This window comes from Peromyscus maniculatus, chromosome 3, assembly GCF_049852395.1.
Source record: "Peromyscus maniculatus bairdii isolate BWxNUB_F1_BW_parent chromosome 3, HU_Pman_BW_mat_3.1, whole genome shotgun sequence".
NCBI lineage: Eukaryota > Metazoa > Chordata > Mammalia > Rodentia > Cricetidae > Peromyscus > Peromyscus maniculatus.
In genome coordinates, this window is record NC_134854.1 from 165,118,488 (window position 1) to 165,142,957 (window position 24,470).

The following is a 24,470-nucleotide window of genomic DNA, read 5'->3' on the forward strand; positions in this document are numbered from 1 at the left end:
TTTCCAGCCAGGTCTTATTCTCCGTTACTCTATGACCCCGAAAGCTAGCAGGTAGTTCTATGACTACCTTACAGGCAACACCCAGATTTATTGATATTTGTAGCCCTGGAAACAATGCTACATCGACGTCACTGCAAACTTGAATTCCAATAGGCAAGAGCAGCAGTGATACACACAGGTCAGACTTAAGAGAATAACTTCTGCAACTGTTAAGTGTCAGCTCGTGGTGAAACTCACAGTCAGTCAGAGGCAACGTTTGTCCTACTGTGCACTCACTGTGTCACGGGTTCCTCACGGCTGCTCTGTGCAACAGGTGTGATCACTCCCATTCTGCAGATGTAGAATCACAGACTGAGAGCTCAACTTCTCAGTCAGAGAGAGGGAAAGAAGGGCTGGAAAGAAGGCCTGAGCAGCATCACATGTGACTTGTAAACATTAGGATCTGAGTTCGAGCCCCAGAATCTGTAAACAAGACAGGCTTGCAGGTGCCCTAGTCAACCTGGTGTGTGGCAGTGGAGACAGGCAGATCCTGGGACCGTGATGGCCAGCCAGCCTAACCTAAGTGGTGAGCTCTGGCCAATGAGGGAGAGCCTCTCTCAAAAAAACAAGTAGCAAAAATAGAGAGCTCCTTCAGAATGACACCAAGATTGCCCCCTGCTCTAGACAGCCATGAATTAACACCTGCATGTACATCAAAGGAGAAGGGAAGGAAGATGGAGGGTGAGGGAGAAGAAAATCGAGGTAAAGGAAGATCCAAGAAAGAAGTACATGTTAAACTGCAGCAGCATCAGAATCCGCAGGCACAAACTCACAGTCTTCTGGAGACATGTTCACAATACAATTATGATACAGTTCAGTGTGTGTGTCCCCATGTGCTTTCTATTGCTGTGATTAAAAACCAAGACCAAAAGCAATTTGGGAGGAAAGAACTCATTTGCCTCATGCACTTCCATTCCAGTCCTGCACTGAGGAAAGTCAGGGCAGAAACTCAAGGCAGGAGCTGAAGCAGAGGCTGTGGCAGAACGCTGCTTACCGGCTTTCTCTCACGGCTTGCACGGCCTGCTTTCTTATAGCGCTCAGCCCCACCTGCCCAGGGGAAGCACTGCCCACGGTGTGCCGGGCCCTTTCATAGCAATCAAGAAAATGCCCCACAGACTTGCCTGCAGGCTAACCTGATGGAGGCATTTCTCAACTGAGGTTCCCTCTTCCCAGATGCCCCTTAGCTTGTCTCAAGTTGGCTAAATAAATAAATAAATAAATAAATAAATAAATAAATAAATAAACTGTCCAGGCAGCCAGATGTCTCTTGTCATTTCTAGAATTACGGAAGTTGCTTACAATGCACTTCCTGTTTACTCAGGTAATATTATATCCTTCTGGGGTCTTTGATGGAGTTGAAGACTAGATAGTTATAGTTTTCCTTAGTCATGATAAAAGGTAAATTAGATATGAAACTTTAGACTCACAAAAATAGGATAGATGATAAGATATTTCCTTTAACTTTGCCAAATTAAAAATAGACTAGGTATTGTAACTGTAATTCTTGCTTGATAACTGTTTTGTTATATATAATTTTATTATGTTAAAATTAAAACCTTCCTTTTTGATTAGACAGAAAAGGGGAAGTGCTGGGAAATGTCTTTCTGTATGCTGTGACTATGTGTGGCTCCCACTGGATAATAAACAAAGCTGCACTGGCCTACGGCAGGGCAGGATAAGGTTAGGTGGCACATTCAAACTGAAGACGAGAGGAAGAAGGGTGGAGTCAGGAGAGATGTGAGCTGCTGCCCAAGGGGCAACAAGATGCCAGCAGACCGGAAACGCCACGGCCACTTGACAACACATAGATTTATAAAAATGGGTTAATTTAAGATGAAAGAGCTAGCTAGCAAGAAGCTGAAGCCATAGGCCATTCAGTTCATAATTAATATAAGCCTCTGAGTAATTATTTTATAAGCAGCTGTGGGACCACAGGTGAAAGAGATTCATCTGGACTGCTGGGCAAGGCGGACTGGAGAAATTTCTGTCTACACCAGAATGTGTGGCAAATGCCATAAAACCATAGGGAAGAAATCTTCAGCCAGTGTATTCTGTGAGGATGCTTGGGAGAGGGTAAATTCTAATTCAGAAACCAAAGGACGGGCAGGATGTCAGGTTGCTATAGGAGAGGGATACAGAGTGAGACCAAAAATGTGAACCTGAAGACACACACTCTGGTGTCAACTATCTATCAACCATTAGAGTCCCTGGGACCTACCTGGCTCTGGGAACACCAGGTGGTCCCCACAGTGAAGTATTCCATTGGGTTTCTGGGGTGGACGGACTAGTGGGAACAGGCAGACAACCTTCCATCCATGTTTCTGATATCAGTGGCATACCTCCATCTCTAATGGTCTGGATACCAGCTTTCTCTTGTAAAAATCACTGTCATCGCTTCTTGCTAGCTTGCCCGAACCCACCCCTGCCTCTTCGATGTGGTCCACAGAAAATAGACAAGAATGCTAAGGATTCTTTGAGACTATTCTGAGTTTCTCGTCACCGTTACTCTAAAGACTAGACTTTCTGACATGCCCAGGATGCTCCCAAATCTGATAGGAGCATCTGGCTACTGCTTCCAGCCTTTCCCCCTATTTCAGCCATGTAGCCTGTACCGTTCCTGGGAAACGCCCCTCCCCTCTTGCTTTAGAGCCCCCAGTAAACATGCTGTGCTGTCTGCCTCCGATGCTTTTTTCTCCTCTCCTCTGTACGTCATTAACAACCGTCTTTCACTTGTGACTTTCCACAGCAGAATTTCTCTAATTGCTGCTGTCTTCAAATATACTGTCTCCCTTCTATCTGCTATAGATCCTTCTTCCAAGTGCACAATGCAAAGTTCTGAGTGATGGTCATTATCTGATTACAGTTTTTCTTCCCCGATAGACTAGAAATTCCTTATGCACAGATCAGTGCCTTTCTGCATACAGCTGGTTCTCCAGGACTAACATGGCGACTACCTCACGGGAGGTGCTCAAAGAAGATGTATTGGTTACTGGATGAAGACAAGGACAGAGAAAAGGTGATGAAGAGCCAAATTATGGAGTCTGGTGGATTAGAAAGTAAAGAATCCATTGATGGAAATGTTTGAAGCAGATGGAGAAAAGAGCCACTCCGGAAGAAGTCCCCAAGGATTTGGGAGTCAAGAGTGGCTTAAGTGCAGTGGCCAACAGCCACTGTACCAGGCTGTAAAGGGCTTAGAAAGCTGACATGCTGTGGACAGTCTGGGAAGTCAGCTGCGAAACTGTGTGTAGCGTGGAGCAGATCAACAGCAAATTGAAGGGAAGGCTTCAAACAAGCCTGCTCAGATAGACAAGGAGGAGCCAGATTGCAGAGACCCTTAAAAATCACCCTAAGAAGTCTAAGATCCATCTCCATGGAGCACACAGCCCTTTGAGGTTTTGAGGAAGGGGCAACGTGACCCAAACAGCACATCAGGAAGATCAGCCTGACAGCAGTAAATAGAGCACATTGCAGAGGAAAATCCTGGGCTAGGGAACAGGACAGCCATTCTGGGTGGCAGATGTGGGTACTGGAGGAAGGGGAGGGGCAGATGCGGGCATCCCTCTGAAGGATCCCTTTCTGAGGCTGAAGGTACATTTACTGTTTCACAGTGGTTAAAAGCCAGGCCTCCAGATCCAGACCTCTGTAGGTTCAAGTCCCAGCTAAACCATCATTGCAGTGCTGCTTTGGGCAAGGTCGGGTTCCTTGTCTGGATATTAGACAATTTCCGGACATCATGGAGGTCATTGGGGAGCCTCAAAGGCAGCCACTTTGTGGAATGCCTGGTGATGGTTCCTGGGCATCCAGCGTCAAGTGAGGCAGCAGCACCAGGCAGCGGTGTGCCAGGGAGGGACGACATTTCTTGAGCCATCCTCCTGTCTCCAGAAGACAGCCATCTACATCATGAAGACTTAACTCCCCCTGGCTTCTGCCTCCTGGTTTTTATAACCCACTTCTGGCTTCTGCTCTGGATTCGTGCCAAAGCCAGTCTCTGCTGGCTCTTTCGGGTCCTTATTCTTCAGACTGCTGGAGGCTTTTCTAAACTTTTGCCTTCGACATTCAGTTCCAGCCTACCCCCAAGCTCCAGTGCCACCCCCTAGGGCAATCCTAAATACTCTGCACCCCAACAAACACTCAGTACCTAAATGTGCCACTTTTCCTCCTCCTAAGAGACATCAGAAAGATAAGTCGAAAACAAGTACAGTGTGAAACTTGGTTTTTAAGAGTTAATAGAGATTATTTTTTTTCTCTCTCCAAGGATAGGTAATAGCGTGAGATTCCGAAATTAAGCACAGCAGGAAGAAGGGGGCTGCATAGATTTCACACAGTATCACAGGCCTTGGCAATAAAGCACTTTTAAAAATGCCTTGTGTTGCTAATTCCTTACACAATCTCCTTTTATTTCCAAAGCAGTGTGCAGGGCTGGAGCCACAAGATGTGCGTCGATGTTAATACTATGCTGCTTGGATTAGAGCCATTTTTGTGCTGAAACTCCTGCTAGGTTTAGAATGACACGTTACCTTTCTTTTTTTTTTTTTTTCTCCTCCCCAGTACATTTTCTAGATGGAATGAATGGCTTCCTCTTCTCATGGGGCTGATGTCGCTTGTGCAGGCATTACCTTGGCAAGCGTTTTTCCTCAAACTCTCTGGGATCGCCTGTCACTGGGAATTCTGCGTGACTGGAGACAAGTCCTTTGGAGGGGTTTCAGTTTCCCTCTGTACCCACCACCAAACCATCCCCCTTCACTCATCCACTGAATTCTTCATCAAATAGTTATTCAATAGTTCAATTGCACTCTCTAGAACACGCAGATTTGCATAAGAGTAAAAGACAATGTACAACTAGCCACAGAGCAAGGCGTGGTTATGGAGAGAACCATCAGATGGAAACCTCACTACACATGGAGACTTTAGTCCACAGATGGTCAAAGAACCAATCCATTGCTTGCACTCTATAAAGATGCATGCCTGCTTTTCTAGTCTATGGGGAAGCCCTGTAACTGCTCACTGAGTATTTGTTGAACGCCATGATTGCGTGGAGACCCAAACAAGCAAGGCTCCCATCCTCTGGAGTTACTGCTACTCTGAGGTTAACAAGCAGGGCACCTAGTGTTCAATCCTGTCCCTGATGCCAACACTTTGTTTTCTTGTTGTAAGAACCACGGTGATCCAATCAAAGTCCTGCACTCCATTATTTCATGTTGCTGCCTCGTGGTATCCTCTTGTTCCCAGAAGACCAGCCTCTTCTTAAGCTTCAGTAACCCATGGCCAGGCAAGGTCTGAAGTAGCAGAGAACTCCAGGAGAAACCCTGAACTTTAAAACTGAAGGCCGTGCAGAGAAGCGTGAAGGAATCTCACCCCACCTCAACTCCATTATGCCTGGAAGATGCTACATCATTCTGTCTACTGGATCTACTCTGCGAATGCTACCCGCCAGTGAGGCACTTAGCCAGCTTGGTTAACATGCTGTCACAGTACCATAGAGCTTATGTTCAAACGACCCCTATGAAATGCTATGTTGTAGTGCCTATGTTCTTCAGCCTGCTTCTTCTCATCCCCAGAAGGGTGCACACACACAGTAGGGAGTCTTGAGAAAGGCCATGCCCACATTCATATCTTCTTATAACCGGGCTATCTTATGACTGGTTAACAGTGGTACCACCTAGGCCTGATTTACACACTTAGTTTCCTCATAGTTAGGGACATATGGAAGAAAACAGAAGTGGGTTTTTAGGTTCAGATCTAATACAATTTCAGACATCTAGGGGATCTTGGGCTTTATCCCCAACAGATAGAGGGGTTGGATTTACTGTAATCATAATCAAATTCTTCTAGTATTGTTCACATATCGCTCTCTCATTCTCTCTGCTTTTTATGTATTTAAATGAAACTTGGACGGGTGATAGAGCCCTGTGGCAGAACACTTGCATGGCATGCACAGGCCCTGAATTTTATCCAGTAATATAAAGTAAGTGAACAAACAAATGTCTGTAAGTGTCTGTGTCCCAGAGAACACTGTGTACCAAGTGTTTGGAATACAGAGAAGTCAGCCTCTGGTCTTCAGAGGACTCTAAGGACTGTAGATCTGGTTGTTGGAAAGTCCCTTCAGAGCTAAAATGTGGAAAGGTCACCCCCTTTGCCTGGCCCCAGGTCACCAACCCATGTCAGGTTCTCCCCCTCTGGTCTTCAGCCACACTAATGTTCTCTATGTGCAAAATCACTAAAGATTCTTTCATTTTTAATTCAGAACTCAAAGACCATCAGGGAAGAGTCTCCTAGTCCTCCAGTGCTAGCCTTGCTCCGTCTCACCAATGCCACTATTCACAGAGCACCTTACCTCAGTTCCATAAGCTACACACGCAACCTGCTACCCAACTAGATCAATGAGAATGGTATCACCTGTTCTCAAATCTTTATGTGGCAAAGAATCATCAGTCACACTTGGTAAAAATCACAGAGGATTCCTGATCTGTGTGTCTGGGATGGAACACAAAAGGCTCAATTTTAAACAGATGTCCCAAATAGCTTTCCAGTGGATGACTGAGTGAGCACCACAGTGATGTCCTTCTTTGGTGAACAGTGTTTATTTATGCAAAATTGCTACCTAGGGTCATAAAACAGTTCCTATTAGGTAAAGCACACACAGCATGAGTCTGGGTGTTCTGTGAGTGTGGGGGGCTAGTGTATGGAATGGGTGGTAAATAGTGATAACAGTGTTCTGATTTCACTTCTGTCACTGTGGTAGATACTCTGGCAAAGAGCAACATAGGGAACAAAAGGCTTATTTGACTTACAGTTCATCATTTTGGGGAGGTCAAAACAGGAGCTGAGGCACCTATCACATCATACCCACAGTCAAAAGCCGAGAAGAAACACCTTCTTGTTTGTTGTTCATACACCGCTAGCTTTCCTCACACAGTGCAGCACCCAGCTCACAAACAGTGCCACTCACAAGGGGCTAGGTGCACCTCCGTCAATTAAAAATTGAGACAACCCACATGGGCATGTCCTCAGGCCACCCCAGTCTATGCATCCCTCAGTCAGGCTCTCTTCCCAGATGACTCTGAATTGTAGCAAATTGATGGTTAAAGCCTATCGTCCCAACTAGTATGTGCAAATCACCACTCGTCCTGGCTTTCCACAGCATTTCCCATCTGATCCGCCATGATGTGGGGTTGCCAGGACGCTATTGCTAGTACTCCTATCTTACAGAGTGCGGGCCCTCAGCAGTGCCTTGACACGGGAAGAGCCAGCGTGTTCAAATCTAATAGACAAAAATCAGACAACTCACCATTACATGAGGCTATCCATGTGCAGCACCCAGCACCAAGCAAGCCCAGGGCATGATAAACAGCCCAGAGATGTAAATCCAGCCACTTCCTCGAATGCACTTTGCCTTGGTGATGTCCAAGACTCTGCTCTTACGTGTGATTTGGTTTGTAAGGCTGTTCTCTCCTAGCCTCCTGCTTTGTGCCCTTTCTGCTTAGGCATCGCGGTGGTGCCAAGGAGGTAAGCCCACCCCCAAGGGAGCTTACAGTGTCTTACACTTCCCAGGCTGGCTACTAATTTCCTGAGTAGCCAAAGACATCCTTGAACTTCTGACTCCCCTGCCTCCACATCACTGGTTCTCTTATTAGAAAGGTGTATCACCATGCCTGGTTTAGGCCATGCTGGCAATGGTACCCAGGGCTTCTGTGTGCTGGACAAGTAGTCTACCAAATGGGCCACATCCTCAGCCCACATGGAGGGTTCTTTATTTCACCACGTAGTTCTCTCTTTCAAACCAAGCAGGCATGTATCCACCATGCCTTTCACTTCCAGTGATATTAACATGATGCCGTGTGGACAGTGGCACTATGAGAATAAATACATGTTAAGACAAAAGCTAAGAAAAGTTAGCCACACTAACATGCAAAGGCATCTGGAATCTAGTAACATCTGGGTGGCCTGAAAAAGTCCCTATGAATAAAGAGTGGCTTCCTCGTGTTTCTTTATCTACCGATAGAGATATTTATGTTCATAAAACGACCACTTAATTTCTTGGTTGAAGCAGAAAAGACACTGCATTCTGGTGGGAGCCAAGGTTGACTAGGCTCTCCGTGAAAGAGTCAAGGAAGAAAGTTCAAGATAGAATTGTACACGATGGTATGCACTTGTTCAAAAACAGTTCCAGTGAAAGAACGAATTAATGAGACTGATCCTGCCAGACACAGAGAACAGGATGCCAGCACCAGAAAGGAATGCCACACATCACAAGACCCTGCATGCAAACTTCAGGCTGCCCCCGATACTACATCAAACAACCCCGGTTCTCCGCAGCCACAGAGGAGACCTTGAAAGTCTGCATCGTTCAAAATCACAAGCAGAAGAACCAGCAAAGCAGGGCATGTGCCCAGGCCCCGAGAAGAGCCAAGTGGGCAGGGAGAAGCGGGTGCTGGGAGGTGGTTCAGTTGGTAAAATGCTTGCTGGACACACATGGGACCAGAGTGTGGAGCCCCAGTGCCCAAATCAGAAGGCAGGCACGGTGGTTTGCATCTGTGACCCAAGTGCTGAAGACAGGCAGGAGCCAGTCTAGACGTCAGTGAGCCCAGGTTCAGAAAGAGAGCCTGTCTCAAGACACAAGGGGAGAGTGACTGAGGAAGACACCCAGCCACAATAGATGGCCTCCACAGCATCACCCACATGTGCATGCACACCTGAACAGACACGCGCGCGCGCGCGCGCGCGCACACACACACACACACACACACACACACACACACACACACACACACACACACCAAGAATCAAGTCAGTAACATAGAAAAGATGCCATCCAAAAGCACTATTAACTTTTCTTTCCTCTTCCTCACTGATGTCCATCTGCCTTTTTAAGCAGAGCCCCACATTAACCCATGCTTGCTCACTGCTGGGAAAAATGATGCCAAGATTTCAAATAAGCAGTCAGTATCCTGGGCACAGAGTCCCTAGAGGAGTCTGAGGAATGTGTCAAAAATTAGCTCCTTTTCCTGCCTCCCAGCCTCCAAGGATCTTGACGCTGTCTCCATGCCAATTTCCCACAGTACAACACAGAACCACCTAAAAATCTGGGGCAGAAAACAATACACCAGAACCATTTAAAAATCCCAGGCCAGGTGGGAGCCTGGAGTCCACAGTCTACTCCTTAGTATTCACAACAGCATCGCTCTGGGTTACATCACTAACAGTCAGGCTAGTGGAGTCTAAGTCATATGGTCTCTGCCTCCCCCACCATCACTTACCACCCCACCCCCACCCCTGAGAGTGACCCCCCCACCCCACCCCCACACAGCAACAACTCAATTCTCAATCCTATAAATGCCTTTTCTCAGATGTTGTTCTCCCAGTGGGAAAAAGAATGAAGTGAAGCCCGGCCACCAACTCCTCCACAGTTTCTTTTAATTTAAAGTTACAACAGGAGGGAAGAAAAGAGACTTCCTATTAAGGAACAAGTCCCTGAAGGGTCTCTTAGCTGACAATCGAAGGGGCTGCTCATGGCCGCGATCAAATCTAACTCAACAAAGTGCTGGTGGCTCTGTGACTCATCCCAGCAGGGGCTGGCGCTGAGGGCCACTTGAGTTCAGCACTTTGTGGAGCTTGCAAGTTGGTTTAGGATCAGTCACGCAGGGGAGCAAAGACTTCAGGAGGTGTTTGAGGCTTGAGATAAAATGCAGCCTCGAGTACATTGCTGCTCCACTGAACAGAGAGCCTACAGAGGTAAGGAAAGTTGAGTTCCCTCTACCTAGTGCTTTGCTGGGCAAGTTCCCGGAAGATGGTCAAGGTCAGGTGGTCTGCTCTGGTGTGTGGGGTCAAAGAGTATGGACGGAAGGAAGCATGAGGAAGAAATAGGACAAGTTTTGGAAGGTAAGCCTGAGGACAGCTGCTTGCACAACACTGCCTTCCAGTTATGGGAAATAGCCCTTGTTTAAATACATTCAGGACCATCTGATACAATGCATCCACACCTGGTGGTTGCATTTTGAATATGTTTGAAAGGAGCAACGTATTTTGAGCTCTCCTTCTGTGCTATGCACAGCACAGTGTCTTATGGGTGCACAACCTCATTTAACCTTGACTGGTATCGTGCTCATTTTACAAAGGACAAAAACAAAACACCAGGGAACCCAAAGAACTTGCCATGGTTTCTGATGGTTGGTTGTGCGTTTCGTTTGCCTGTTTGTGACTGATCCTCCTGACCAGACCTAGAGCTACTAATCCCTGGGCTACACTGTGTGTCACATCTGTTCTGGGAGTCTGATGGACCCTGTTGCTGCCCTGTGGCATGGTACCACTAACCACAGGCCAGCTGTGGATTGCTCCCTGATGCTGGGGCACAGTGGGAGCTGCTGGTACAAGGCAGTCCTTCCAGACAGTGGACTCCTCTACAAACGACTTCTATTTTCCTAACCGAACCACTCATGATCTTCACTAGTCAGACGAATGTCTTCCTGCTCAGTCCTCCATGTTGTCCTTGTACTCATTCATATCTACTCTCAGGAGAGTCTATATAGCGACCTGCAGTTAGAGCCTAGCATTTTTATTTGCCTTTACCTATTTATATGGCATGAAAATGTTAATTACTGAAGGAACACTTACATGAATAAAACATAGAATTCACACCTGTACCAAATACAACATCTTTTTAATAAAACCACATTGTCAATGATCATATAGAGTTGCTAACTGGATTACCAAAGTGTTGATCTCAGACTTAAGAAAGTGATAATTTTTTTTTCATCTTGCACTCATATAAGTTTACGAAATGAAGCCTCAAATATACTTATCATGAGAAACTAGACTGGTTTGGAAGGGAGAGAAAAGCAGAGCCAACATTAACTGAGCAACCAGCTCATGACAGACACTCTGCTAGAAATGTCATGTTTTCCCTAGTGCCATCCACATGTATCCATAAAGAACATTACAGGTGCCTGAGTAAATGGTTGAGTTGATAAGGTAGGTAGGTGCCTGCTGCATGGGCAGAAGGACAGTTCAGATCCCCAACACCCATGGAAAAGTCCAGGCGCAGTCCCATGTGTCAGCAACCCTAGCACTCAGTGGGGAGAGACAAGCAGATACCAAATCTTGCTGAGCAGTCGGTATAGCCCATTCCTGAGTGCCAAGTTCAATGAGAGATCCTGTCTCCAAGGATAACATGCAAAGGAATCGTGAGAGACACCCAGTGTATCTAGCCTACCTCTGGCCTCCACACACACAGTTGTACATACATGTAGTGTACCAGAATACACACACACACACACACACACACACACACACACACACACACACAAACCCCACAAGAAAGAAAGAGCATTAGAATCTCCAGCTTTAGAGGCTAGAGATGGGCACTGAGCCCTGAAGACTTCTAATCTCCAGAGAAGGTTCTGCATGAATCACAGACAGACCTAAACTGAAGAGCTCCATGGCTAACGGGGCAGCATCTCCTGCTTCTGACTCCTTCCGAATTCTCTACCTCTTTGACTTCACTTAGAACTATAGTAAGAACAAACTTCCTTGGTTTGTCAGAGAATACCAACTAGATATCAGGCTAGAGTCCTCCAGGCCCATGACCACTGCACTATTGTCTACCATGGACAATGGCACCATCAAACCATGAAGTAGTTAAACACCAACTGAAGGCCACAGATACATGCAAGTCTTTGGGTGTTTTGTTTGTGTGTTTGGTTGGTTGGTTGGCTTAGGTTTTGAAACTTATGAACAACAGGAATGTATGACTCTATACCTGGAGACAGATTCTACCACCAGTTCTACTCAGCAAGACACACTGTTTCAATAGCTCAGTTTTCCCTTGAATTTTATCATCATGTTGGCCCTATTCAAGGTCATCTTGAGCTGTAAGTGGGACAATCAGTTGCCTCTACAGTCTAATTTGAAGAGCACTGAAAACTTTGAGTTTCTCCAGCTTTCCTTTATCCCTGCAATCTCCACAGCCCTTTCTCTGAGAAACTGGAAGATCATAACAAATGGGGGTATGTGTGATAATATCATCTAAGCAGAGAATTAAACCATAATGAACTATTTATACCTTTGAATTAATTAGCTTATGAGCCAGAGTTTAAATGGGCCAAATGGGGCAGGAATCTTGGAAGGGCTCATCAAAGCAACCTGGACGGCTGTCAAGGGCCCTTCCTGAAACTCGAGGTCCTCATTAGGAGAGTTTTCAAAGGCACCTACCTAAGACAGCTAAAAGGGTAAGGGCTTGGAGAAAACAACTCCAAACAGACTCCCCTAATAGTTTACATTTGACCTTAACTCAATTTTAACGCCAGGAAATTGGATTTGATGACATTTATGAAAAGCCCTACAGAAGCATCCCAATGTGGCCCAACAGCAAGTCCCTAATGTACCAGCGTGTCTGCTCTCTGCCCTTAAGGGGTCTACAGCCCGAGTCACATGACAACATCCAAGTTCATTGGTTTCAGCAGAAGGTGAGGCTCTTGCTACCAAGCTCCATAAACTGCATTTACTCTTCTCTCAGTGGTAACTTCTCAGGCAAGTTAAATCTTGGTTCACCAGAGAGAGTCACTTCTGCACATCCCAAACCCTCCTTATACATGGGCACAAGTGACATTTCTGTCACACACAGAATGAACAGCCAAGACCCCACTCACACTTCATAGTCATTAACTGTCCCAACTCCCCCAAATGGGAAATGGAACTGCAAGACTGATCATAATTGGATTAAGACCCATAATTCTTTAATTCATTCACCAAATTGAGGCATTTGGAACAGTTTATTTACAGGGTTGTTTAGACAGTTTTGTGTGGTGTTTCTGAAGATAAACCAAAATGGCTCTCTGAAATAAGTTTCAGAGCCCAAATCATTAACATATGAGACTCAAATGTAGACAATTTACAAACGGGTGTTTTCAAACATTGTTTGGAACAAAATTGGACTTTTACTTTATTAACTATCTACAAATCTAAGTTCAGGATATAGTTTATAGTTTATGTGAAACAGACAAGCACTTTTTCCACCTCTAAAATAAATCTGCATTTCTTAAACAACAACAACAACAACTCCCTGTGTGAGAGCACACATACTTTAGGCCTAGACAAATAGTTTCCAGGTCACTGTCAGAATTCTAACTCTATGCCATCCCCAGCCACTAAAGTTGTTCGGGTCCTGGGTGAATCATGCAGGCTCTACCAATCAATCATATCTTATCAGGTCCAAGCCACACTTAACATCAGGATTCTCAGCTCTTTGAAATCCAGGATTTCAAGAAATCAAGAACCACGAGTTTTCTTCTTCCCATTTCCCTTCTTGTATTTGCTCTGACTGTACCTTGAAGACCCCGACTGTTTATCACCTGGTGAAAGGGTGGAGCTTTTCACAGATGGTACATTCTTGTATGCACATGCATTATATCATATTTTTAAGTGTGCTTTATAAGAAAACATTTCTGCAAGAGGTCAAATTCCCTTCTTTGAAAAAAAGAAAGTTTGAAATTTTTAAATTTATACCTTACTCCAAGAAGGACTAAAAAGGAGGGCGGGGGGGGGGGGGGGGGGGGGGAATGTTATACCTGGCTAAGAACTTCACTCTTCTCATGTGCCACCTACTCTGTATGCTCTAAGAATCTCTTCAAAGACTATTCATTTTCTCTTTTACAGGACCAGACATCAGTCTAAGCAGGATGTGTGTTTACATGTACAAAATTAGGAGTTAACTAATGTACCTCAAGAGCCTGGTGATTTACCAACTAAGCCTAGCAGATGCGAGGCCTGCATGTAACATGCATCCAGCCAGGACCACTTAAGTACAACAAAACTAACTCAGTGTTTCTGTGATAAGAAGTAAAGCTTCTCTCAGTGTTAGAAGCTTATACTATGTTAGAGTAGATCAGCACTACCCATCCAAACAGGCTACAGAAGAAAAAAATATATTAAATCCCAGAGCAAACAGAAAGCTTCTAGAATAGGATAAGCAGACCACTGGAAAGAAGAGAAGGAAGGAGAAAAAGAAATTCTATCTAGGATGCTACTCTATAATTAACACAAATAACTAAATTATGCGCATCCCTTTCCACCCCCACAATTAAATGTTTTTTAAACAACTTTCGTGATGAAAGATCTACCTTTTAGGCAAACAAAAGCAATCTCTAACAGTTTGAGGATTCGAGACTGGATTGCATCAGTTTTTAAGTGATGCTTGTGATTTTTATCTCCTAGAGTTCTGAGGAATAAACAGTTGATGGCATAATTTCCAAGAGAATTTTGCACAGTGCCCAGGAGAACTTTCGATGTAAGTGCTTAATGTTTTAAATCACTCTGGCTGAATTTATCTAGGCTTTGGCCTCGGAGCTATATTTAAATCAGGAAGAAGCACCCCCTAGAAACTGCGCTCCCTGTATCTGCTTCTGAAAACAGATTCCTCTCCTATCTGCGCAAACAGCCATCCTCAGACAGCCGGATTCCTTTAAAATGAGACAGATCAAAATTTAGTGGTTCTGTACAGACTATGAAATTGTCCTCCTTTTAAAAGCTATAAAAGTCAAACTTGTGGCGGGGGAGAACATTTCCGTGTACTTTAAAAAAAAACATCTGGCCCTTAACCTAATCACTCCTGGAGATCAAGCCCCCAAACTGGTTTTTCTGATTGAAAACGTCCCTTGTCTACAAATCTCCCACCAGCAGCTTCATTGGTGTGTGTGTGTGTGTGTGTGTGTGTGTGTGTGTGTGTGTGTGTGTGTGTGTGTGTATGTGTGTGTGTGTGTGTGATACTAGGAACCATTACTTATGGACACCAGGAAAACAAATCACAGTTGTCTAGTCTGTTTGCAGATTCCCACACTTATTACCCAAAATCCCATAGATTTTCCTCTGTCTTGCCCTTGACTGAAACTGTGCTGAGCAGAAAGGGTTCTCTGGGGAAATCTCTTCGTGCCTTTCTTAACAAACCCCTTTGGATATCTGGATACTATGAACATCTCAATTGGGTTACAACAAATTTCAAAACTTTTGCGAGGCAGCAAAGCCAGTAGTCACTCAGAGTATCCCGGGTGGCTAGCTCCGAAAGCAAGCGTGGGCTCTGCAGTAACACACACTTCCTCATTTTGACCTGCTTTAGCTGATTGGGGAAGACTGGAAATGAATTCACATTCCTCACTCTCAGCTTAGGCACCCAGACCAGCGCCTTCTGATATTCAGCACGGGCCGATCTGTTTATTAATAGATTCACTTTGCAAGAGGACTATTAAAATATGTGAACTGTGTCCCGCAGATCTGAGGCCGACAGATCGGTAACTCCAAAAACTGACTCAACTTGCTTCCAACCCGCATAACCTCTGTTCTTTACTTCTTACTACCGTGGCTGTGAAGTGCGAGCTGAGAGTAACCCAGCACGTGAGCGGTCTATACTCTGCACCGAGTGAGGAAGGGGGCTTTAAAGACAGAGCGGGGGAGAGAAGTTGCAGTAAAATGAAAGCTTCCGGTCTCTGAAACGTCTCGAATCCAGAAGGATGAGACTTATTTCTGAGATTCTGGGAAGGACTGAAGAGGAGGAGAGAGAGAGATTGCAGAAAGCGAAACAAAAAGATAGGGTTGAAGGTGATAGGGTGGGCTGAGAGTGGGCTTTCTATTCTAGATAGGCGCAGGGGCTTTGTCCAAGTTCGAGGGTCTGTCCCCTGGAGATACACAAGGCTAGCCCAGGGCTGATCCCCCCCCCCCCCCCCCTGCACTGATTGCCTCCTGCACCTCGCATCTCCGCCACCACTTAGAAAACAATACAGGCAACAGGACACGGGCTTTGCAACAGCAGCCCAGATTAAGTTGGCCGGGTCCCGCGGATCGCAGCCCCCTCCTTCCCGGAGGGGGAGGGGATGACAGCGCCCCCCGCAGCCTCCCCCGCAGCCGGGCCCAGCCCCCTCCCGGGACTTGAGCAAACTCCCGCGCCCCCTCCCTGGTGCTGCGCGGCTCTCCAGCTGGAGCAGGGCGCCTTGGAGGGCTGCCCGCCACCGGCACCTCCACAGCGGGACGCGCCACAAAGTTAAAACGCTGCGGTTCACGCACCTTACCGGATCTGGTTAATCGCTCCTCTGACGCGGGATGCGCAGCGGCGGGCGGGGGCCCCGGAGGACCCTGGAGACGGGATGGGGCGGCTCGCCTTTTGCACTCTGTGTGTGTGTCTGTGTCGGGGTGTGTTTGTGTGGGGTGTGCGCGCGCGTGTGTGTGTGCGCGCCTGTCCCTCTCTCTTTCTCTCTCTCTCTTCCACCCCCCCACCCCAACCTCTGGCTCCCTCTCGCTCTCTCTCTGTCTCTGTCTCTCTGTCTCTCTCTCTGTCTTTCTCTTCTCTCTCTCTCTCTCTCTCTCTCTCTCTCTCTCTCTCTCTCTCTCTCTCTCTCTCTCTCTCTCAAGGACGAAGTGAAATCCCTCGGCTGGTCATGAGGCGGCTTCGGAGACAACACAATGCTGGTGCAAATAAATAACAAAAGGCGAAAAAGACAGTGGGAACAATGGGGGAGGCGAGGGCAGCGCTCCAGCCGCCGGTGACCGTGGCCGGCGCGCGCCCCGGGGTGCGGCGGGCGGGGGCGGCGCGGCGCGGGGGCCGGGATTGCTGCAGGTCGTCCCCCCCGAACCTGGGGTCCACCCTGACCTCCTGCCCGCGGCCGCGCGCTGGCATCCGAAGCCCAGGAACCCCTCACGGTCTTCCTGCTCTGCTGCAGCCTAACTGGCTTGTAAATAACGCACCGATCACCCACACCGTGCAGGAATTTTTTTCCCCCTTTAATCTGCCCTCCACTTAAAGACGAAATGGCAGGAGTGGAAGGAGGCGGTAGGAGAGGGGAGCTCGCGTCTATTCCTGCGCGACCGTGTCTGGTCAAGTCCCCTTTGTCAACTTCTTTCTCGCCCTGCGCCCACCACCCCCTGTCCCTCCTGCGCCCACCCCCGTGTGCAAACAGGCTTTCACCGGATGGCGCGGGCACGCGCGTGGGGGGTCTGCGTGTGTCGGTGGAACCTTCTAGGTGGTCAGCAGACCCTGGCTGGAGCGCCCGGAGGCTCGGGTTTTGAAGCCACTACTGCCTTCCGGGAGCCCAGCTCTGCACCCAGGTCCCCCGCTGCTGCCTTTTGCGGGCGCTCCGCACTCACCCACTCCTTGGGGGAGAGGGGTGGAAGGAAAGTTTAGAAGCCCTCTGATCTCCACCTCTGGGGCGGCTAAAGTGGTTTGATTCTGTGTGCATTCAGCCAAGAAAAAAATATATCACCGGATGCCCAAGAGCCAGAGGTTGATATTAAGGGCGAGATGAGGCTGGGCACTGAGTTCCGGAGCTGTGCCACTCGGGAGCGCGAGTTACATCACCCACCAGCAGAAACTCGGTGGGTGAGCCGCCCCGGGCAGAAGCTGCCGGGCTGATGGAAGCCTGTTCGCTGACAGCTCCCGAGCTCCCTGAGCACTGCTCTTCTTGCTTTCACTGACTTCAAACAGCTGCCAGGAGGAGGAGGCTGGGGAGGGGATCCCCAAGAAATCTCTAGTCAGGGTTGGGCAGAGAAAGCGCTCCTGCAGCGACCCAGTGGAGCGGGTCATCGGGTAGCCGCGACCAAGGCACTGGAAGGAATTGGTGGCGAAGGGGGCCCAATAAAACAATTCTAGCAACATGTTTGCTTGTTTGTTTCTGGCTGCCCCTCGTCTCCTTTGACTTTCGTGGGCTTGTGTGTTCTCCATGACCGTCTGTGATGCCCCTGGGAGAGTATCTGTGGCCTGCACTGTGTCCCCAGGCACCCCCAGCGTTTCCCAGAGTGCACCAACGCTGCCCAGCGATCTATGACCCTGCTGTTGGTTCTTGTGCCCGCGGAGCAGAGCCCTTGGAGCAGCTTGGGAACCAGGCTCAGGACCTGCCCGTCAAAGGCCCGCTCTCTCTGGCAGAATTATTCCCTGACTCCTGTCTACAGAGCAGTTGTTAAGAAGCAATACAGACAGTGTCTGGATGCCCAGGACACCCACGAGCTTGAAAAGGTGCTTCTCGATTTCTGCCCCTTCCACCCTTGGTAGGTGGATGGCTAATACCTTGGGAGTTTTGCACTTGTCTGGAGTGGAAAGTTTGCAGGGAGGAGATGTTTTGACAATTGATTACTTCGTACCTGCTTTCTAAAAATGGCTAAACACCTTTCCCTTGGAAGAAAAGTGAGAAATGCAAATCTTAATAACTGGAGGCAGAAATTTCAAAGTGTAAACACAACCATTATCCACTCCCACAAAGAAAAGCATCCCCTTCAACAAATATTTGATAGCACAGAGCCCAGTAATTAAGAGAACAATCCAATAAGCCCAGAGCTTGGGGGGGGGGGGGCGTCTGAATTACCATCGGCTAAGACTTTATAAACCAGGTGGTCATTCACTGCTCAGTGTGCATCCTTAAACACCTTCACTATAGTCCCATAAGTATTAATGAGAGACCTGAAAATATAATAATCACGTAATAAAAATATGAAACTCTTGGATTAATGTGGCCTCCCACACTGAAAAAACAAATCTGTGTCTGAATAAAACACTTTCCATATGTGTCCCTTTTCTCCACAGGCTCTCTGTCCCCCCAGCTGCTAGTCAGTCATTTGCAGGTGTGACCTACTAGCTTGGTGATAATTGCCTTCTCCCTTCTGCCTAAGTGCAGCTTTTACTCTGAAAGGGTTCTGGGCTGGAGAGATGGCTCCGCCTTCAAGAGTGTGTTAAGAGGACCGAGTTGGGTTGCCAGCACCCACATCAGGAAGCTCCCACTTTGACTTCAGCTGCAATTAGATATAACACCTCTGGGCACCTGCGCTCACATACACAGACACATGCACACAACTGAAAATAAAAATGAATCTTAGAAAATAAGCAGTTCTTGCCACATGAAGGACTATTCTCCGGATAGTTGTCTTTCAAAGTTGTCTCTTTGAAGGTCACGCCTAGTTTCTCCAGGAAATGAGCAAAAGGCAAATTAGGACCAATTAGAAAATAATGGCCCCTCACTGTACTGATGAGAATATGTGTAACCTCTGTAAAGGGTTGTCATACATACATTAATTTCCACAGGGCTTTGTGCTTTCTGGAATGTTCCATATGAAGACAAGGGAACGAAGCAGATTCTGTCCCCATGGGTCTCTGAGGGCCCCTGCTTGGCCTGAGCCAATGAACCAGAACAAGGCCAGGGCCTCTCTTCAGATGCCTTTCTTCTGCTTCTTCCGTGTTCCAGCTTCAGGGGCAAGCAGGTGTCCCACTGACGGTGAACTGGGTTAGTGGAGAGGGGAGAGAGCAGCTCCCGGTTATTGCGACCACATGCTCTCCAGACTAAGCCATGGTCGTCATACATCAACAGCAGAGCTGATCAAAACTTCCCGCGGGATTCTTGTTTGTGTTAAGCTTGAAAAACAAACCCATGTTGAAGTGGGGCTATCACACTGAACATCAGTGTTCCCTTTTATCAAGCATGTACTACATCCCGGGTTCTTAGCCAAATGCTTTTTGAATGTGTTCCTTTCTCTCCTTCACAGCACAGACTTGCAAGAAGTGTGACATTCCTGCTCTGCAGAAGGGAAGCGTGGCAAGGCCCAGGGACTCGGCAAAGGCCACAGCACCAGGGTGCACATCGGACTTGGCCAGCTCCAAGACAGGCCATTCTGCTTCCCCTCAACTCCTCCCATATCATGCCAAGGCCAGCTCACAGTGGCAAATATTAGGTCATTATATATGTACAACTTAAGATGACAAATTTAACGTTGGGTTCCAGCTCATGAGTAGAGAACTTGTCATTAGTAGAGCACTTGTCTGGCATGTACAGAACTCTGGTCTCAGTTCCCATTGTAACAACAATGAAGTAAAATACAAAAGTTACTACATAAATTCCAGACAAGAGCTTTGGTCTTTGGATAACTATGAAATTCCCAAGAAACTATATGTGTACCATATGTTGAATATGTGTGTGTGTGTGTGTGTGTGTGTGTGTGTGTGTGTGTGTGTGTATCCAGGGTTTCAAACAATATGTATCGAATTGTCTTATTTTGTAGACTAGGTAATAATTATATATTATGTGTACACATATTTGCCCATATAATTAATACATATTTAAAAATTTAAACCTTGAAATTCATATACTTGCATGGTCACTGCTCTTTACATGGTGTGCAAACCCGGATGTGCTCAAACATGCCTGTCACCATAGTACTTGAGAGGCTGAGGCAGGAAGATCACAAGTTCAAAACTATCCTGGGCTACATTACAGGTTTCAAGACATCAGGACTACATAACAAGACCCTGTCTGAGAAAGAATGAATAGCTAAGGTAAGTGAGCCCTCAAGGCAAGGCAATGATAGGAGTTACATAATTCCTATCATTTCACAGATGGGAAGCAACATGGAGAATTATGTAAGTTCAAGAAGGCTTTACAGAAAGGAATAGAGGCTAGGTTCAAAGCAAGCAATGAGTGACATTGCTGTACTGTCGTTCAACGTGCATATAGGCATCGCCATATATACACAGAATATATACACACATATATTAATGCACATAATGTACCTACATATGTTCATGGACAGACATAAACTGCACATAGCTAGAAATCATACTAATAGCAATGGGAAATACTTATGGATGAATGAAAAGTCCCCTGTGCTTAAGATATTCAAGACAGAATGTTATGGCCATCTGAATTCTTCCAGTGCAGCTAGAGATATTGGGGAAGTGCTATTAAATGTTAGTTATTGGCATGCAATATTAGTTCCTGACCTATGTGCACAAGGTCTGTTGGTAGATTAGTGCAGTTGTATGTGTTAAAACATCAGAGAGAAGGTACTTGTGAATCTAAAAATGAAAAAGGAGGAATACAGTCCCTATTCATTCTGTAGCCACAACAAAATATCAGACACAGGGTAGTTTATAAAAAGAGGTTTATGTATCTCCCAGTTTGGGAACTGCAAAGCCCAAGATGGATGGCTGTTTCTCCTCTCAGGAGGGCCTCTCACCATCAAAACGCAGGGTGAGTGTGCCAGAGAGTCCTAGCTGTGGAGAGGACTTAGCAGCTCCAGGCAGTCCTTGACAGAGCCCCCGACTCCGCTCACCAGGGCTGCACCCCATGCCCTGTCACCTTCCATTCTTTTGTTGACCCAGGCAGGTCACCCAAACTCTACATTGGGAAGTTCAGCCACAACACAGCCCTGGGGGAGACAGCCATCAGCCCACAGCCCCACAGGGAAGCATAGAAAGCCCTGAGAAGAAAAGGGCAGCCACAGCAAGGCAAGACAGCAAAGGCAGCCCCTTCCCAGGGGCGGGTTGGCTGTTGGATTTCTTAAACTAGGGACATGCTCCCATCTCCTCCCAGTAGCAGGAGAATAATGCTAAATGTTGATGTAAGTTCAGTAATTGTGGACTCAAAACCCTGACCTCCCTCCAAGGGAACCTTAAAACATTTAATAAGAATTTGAGATAGAGGAATGATTTGTTCACCCCATTGCTATTCTCACCTGCCTCTCCAGAAATGAGGTTCACGTCAATTCTGGGCATGAACTCCAAAATCCACAGCTTTATAAAACTATTTCGAGTTTTGGGTTGTTTTTTTCCCCCCTCTCTCCCTGAAGATGAGCTCTGGTGTCATATAAGGAACAGTGGTAACTAGAGACAGCTTCCAGGCATGCTTCACTGGCTCCCAGCATATTTCACAATCTCCTAGCATACACCACAATTTCCCAGCATGCTTTATAATCTCCCAGCATACCTCATCTTGACACACATCCTGAGTGTTAACTATCCTGACTTAATGAGCCCCTTAAGAGAAACTGGAAAAAGTTGCCTATTATCCCAGCACTTGGGAGGCTGAGGCAGGAATTGCTGTGAATTCAAGGCCAGCTCGATTTACCCAGTAAACTTCAAACTAGCCTGAGCTACAGTATCCTGCCACTCACTCAGATGCCCTTCCCAAGGTGAGACAGCCAAGGAAGTAAAAGCATGCTAAAGACACGAGTTTGATGAAAAAGAGAAGCCTCTCTCAGACGCTGTCCCCTCACCTGTCCTTGCACACATATCACACACACAACAGTAAGAATAAAATCTCAACAGTAAGAATAAAATCTCTGAGCATGGTGGTCCATGCTGGGCATTCCAGAACTGAGAAGACCAAACCAGGGTGATTGCAGTTCAAGACCAGCTTAGCCTACATACTGAGTTCCAGGCTAGCCTGGGCTACATAGTGAATGCCTCAAAAGTAAATAAAAACAAAAACTATAATCCCTTGTGACTGAGATGCCACACACTAAGCTCTCATTGAGAAAAAAAACAACAACTTTGGAAGCCGATTACAGATACATATGTTTTCATTTAGAAACTACTATGAAATTGAGTGTTCTTTCATTTAAACGTTCCCCTGTGGTGCCGCAAATTAAAGATTGGTAGTGCCGTATTAACAACCAAGAGCTGGACCAAATTGAACTGGTTAAGAACAGTTGGTTAAACTGCTGACAATAGTTTCTGTAGCTGAAGCTGACCGAAAAGGGAGGTCACTTAAACATGTTTTTGTAAATCTAATTTTTTTAAAACTTATCCACTTGGGTATGTATTTTAGAAAGAACGTTTTATGTCAGACACAGTTTTAAAAAGGAAATAATGTAGAAAGCCCGGATACTTTATAAACTCCAAACCACAACCACGCTGCTCTCATTAGTGAAAGGGGTTTATTACACTCACTGTTAATTTTTTCCTTCCTGGGATGAGAACCAGAGGGAATGACAAAATTAGTTCTAGGCAAATGCAACAATGTGCGCTCGCCACAGCTTGTCCCCTAACCTACAGGGCTGTTGGTTTATTTATTTGTTTATTCATTCATTCATTCATTCATTCATTCATTCATTCGTTCAATTTGACTCATCATCCTTCACTTTGAATAATGAGCGTACAGTGTGACGGTATGGGAGGGTGGACCTTAAATGTTAATATTGCTTCTCCTGAGTGTACGAGCCAGAGGATGGGGGAAGTGCCATGCAGTGCTATCTTCTGGACATGACGTAGCTGTTACAGCCATGAGCTCACAGCAGCTTGGTTCCCTGCCCAAGCTCAGCAAAGGTAGGGTAGAGGATCCTGAGGACCCAGTCCTGCTGAGGTGCTATTGGGAGTGGATGGTTTCTGAGGAGGGAGAATCAGTCTCTTTTTGAGGATATGGCCACTGGTAGTATTCTCCCACTCCCATGGATGCCCCACATTCATCAGAAAATTTAAAAGAAAAAAATTATAGAGACGTGAAATTGTCTGAGGAAACATGGAAAGAGTTGGAAGGAGAAAATATGTCAGATTTCATTGTATACATAAATGAGATTTTCAGGAATAAAGAGAAACTATTTAATTGTCTTTCTTAATATATGAATTGCCCCCAAGCTTAGCACTCTTAATATATTCTGTGTTCTTTACTGTTACAGTATTTTTCCTATAAATACATGCACTGAATTTGTTTATAAGCAAAAGAAGAAACAATTGATGTTTTAGACCTTTACAGGCACATACACATAATCCCAGCACTCAGAAGCATGATGCAGGAGAATCAGGACTTAGAAGCCAGGCAGGATCACACAGAAAGATTTAGGCCAGCGTGAGAGTGCGGCCACAGCTCAGAGGTAGAACATTTACCCACCATGCCTGGGTTCAGTCTCCAGTACTGGCCAGGAACAGAGCTGTCAATCAAGGTCATAATTGTGTGTGCACACATATGTGTATATGTAGAAGTGGGAGGTGGGGCCTCAGAGGGCAACAGGGAGAAATCGGTTCTCTCCTTCTGCCGTCCAGGATCCTGGGCATCAAACGAAGGTTCTTAGGCTTGGTGGTCAACACCCTCACCCTCTGAGCCATCTTGTCAGCCCAAGGTCGTGAATTATAAGTTTGAGTCCCACTAGTGTGTGAGTGTTTGAATCTGTGTACAGATGTTGACACTGGCCCCTCTTACTTCTTCAGATATGTAGTAAGGTGTTAACAATCACATCATCCACTATAATTAATATCAGATGATGAAATATGTTGGGCAAATTAAAGTTGGAAAAGCATTCACAACAAAGAAGGCAGTTTAAAACAAATCACTAAAAATGTCTTTGCTTGAATCTCTGCAGATCGTTTAAAGAGCACAACTCACTTCTCCATCTCAAGATATCTGGGCCCTCCAGGCCCTGTCTTCTCAGGATTCTGACTGAATTAATATCTCTGCAGAACTAGGGATTAGAGCCACTGCCTCACGCATGCCAGGTAAGCATACGATCACCGAGCTACATCAGCATTTATCTGTCTGTCTGTCTGTCTATTTATTTAGACCCAGGGCTAGCCTGAAACGTACTAAGTAACCAAGGCAGGCCTGGGACTCATTCAGCACCCGGAGTGCTGAGATTACAGGCATATACTGTCATTTTTGGCTTACATTTATAATTTAATCAACAGTTTAAATAAAACAAAA

General features: G+C 46.3%; 1 protein-coding gene across 1 annotated transcript in view; it reads right to left on the reverse strand.

Moving 5' to 3' along the window:
- The window catches only part of Sox5 (SRY-box transcription factor 5), a 1,002,153-nt gene extending 985,771 nt beyond the window's left edge, over window positions 1-16,382 (reverse strand). The window contains exon 1 of the mRNA XM_076568276.1: window positions 16,087-16,382. The gene's annotated coding sequence lies outside the window, so the exon portion shown is untranslated. The remainder of the gene's footprint in view (window positions 1-16,086) is intronic.
- Between the last annotated feature and the right edge of the window lie 8,088 nt (window positions 16,383-24,470).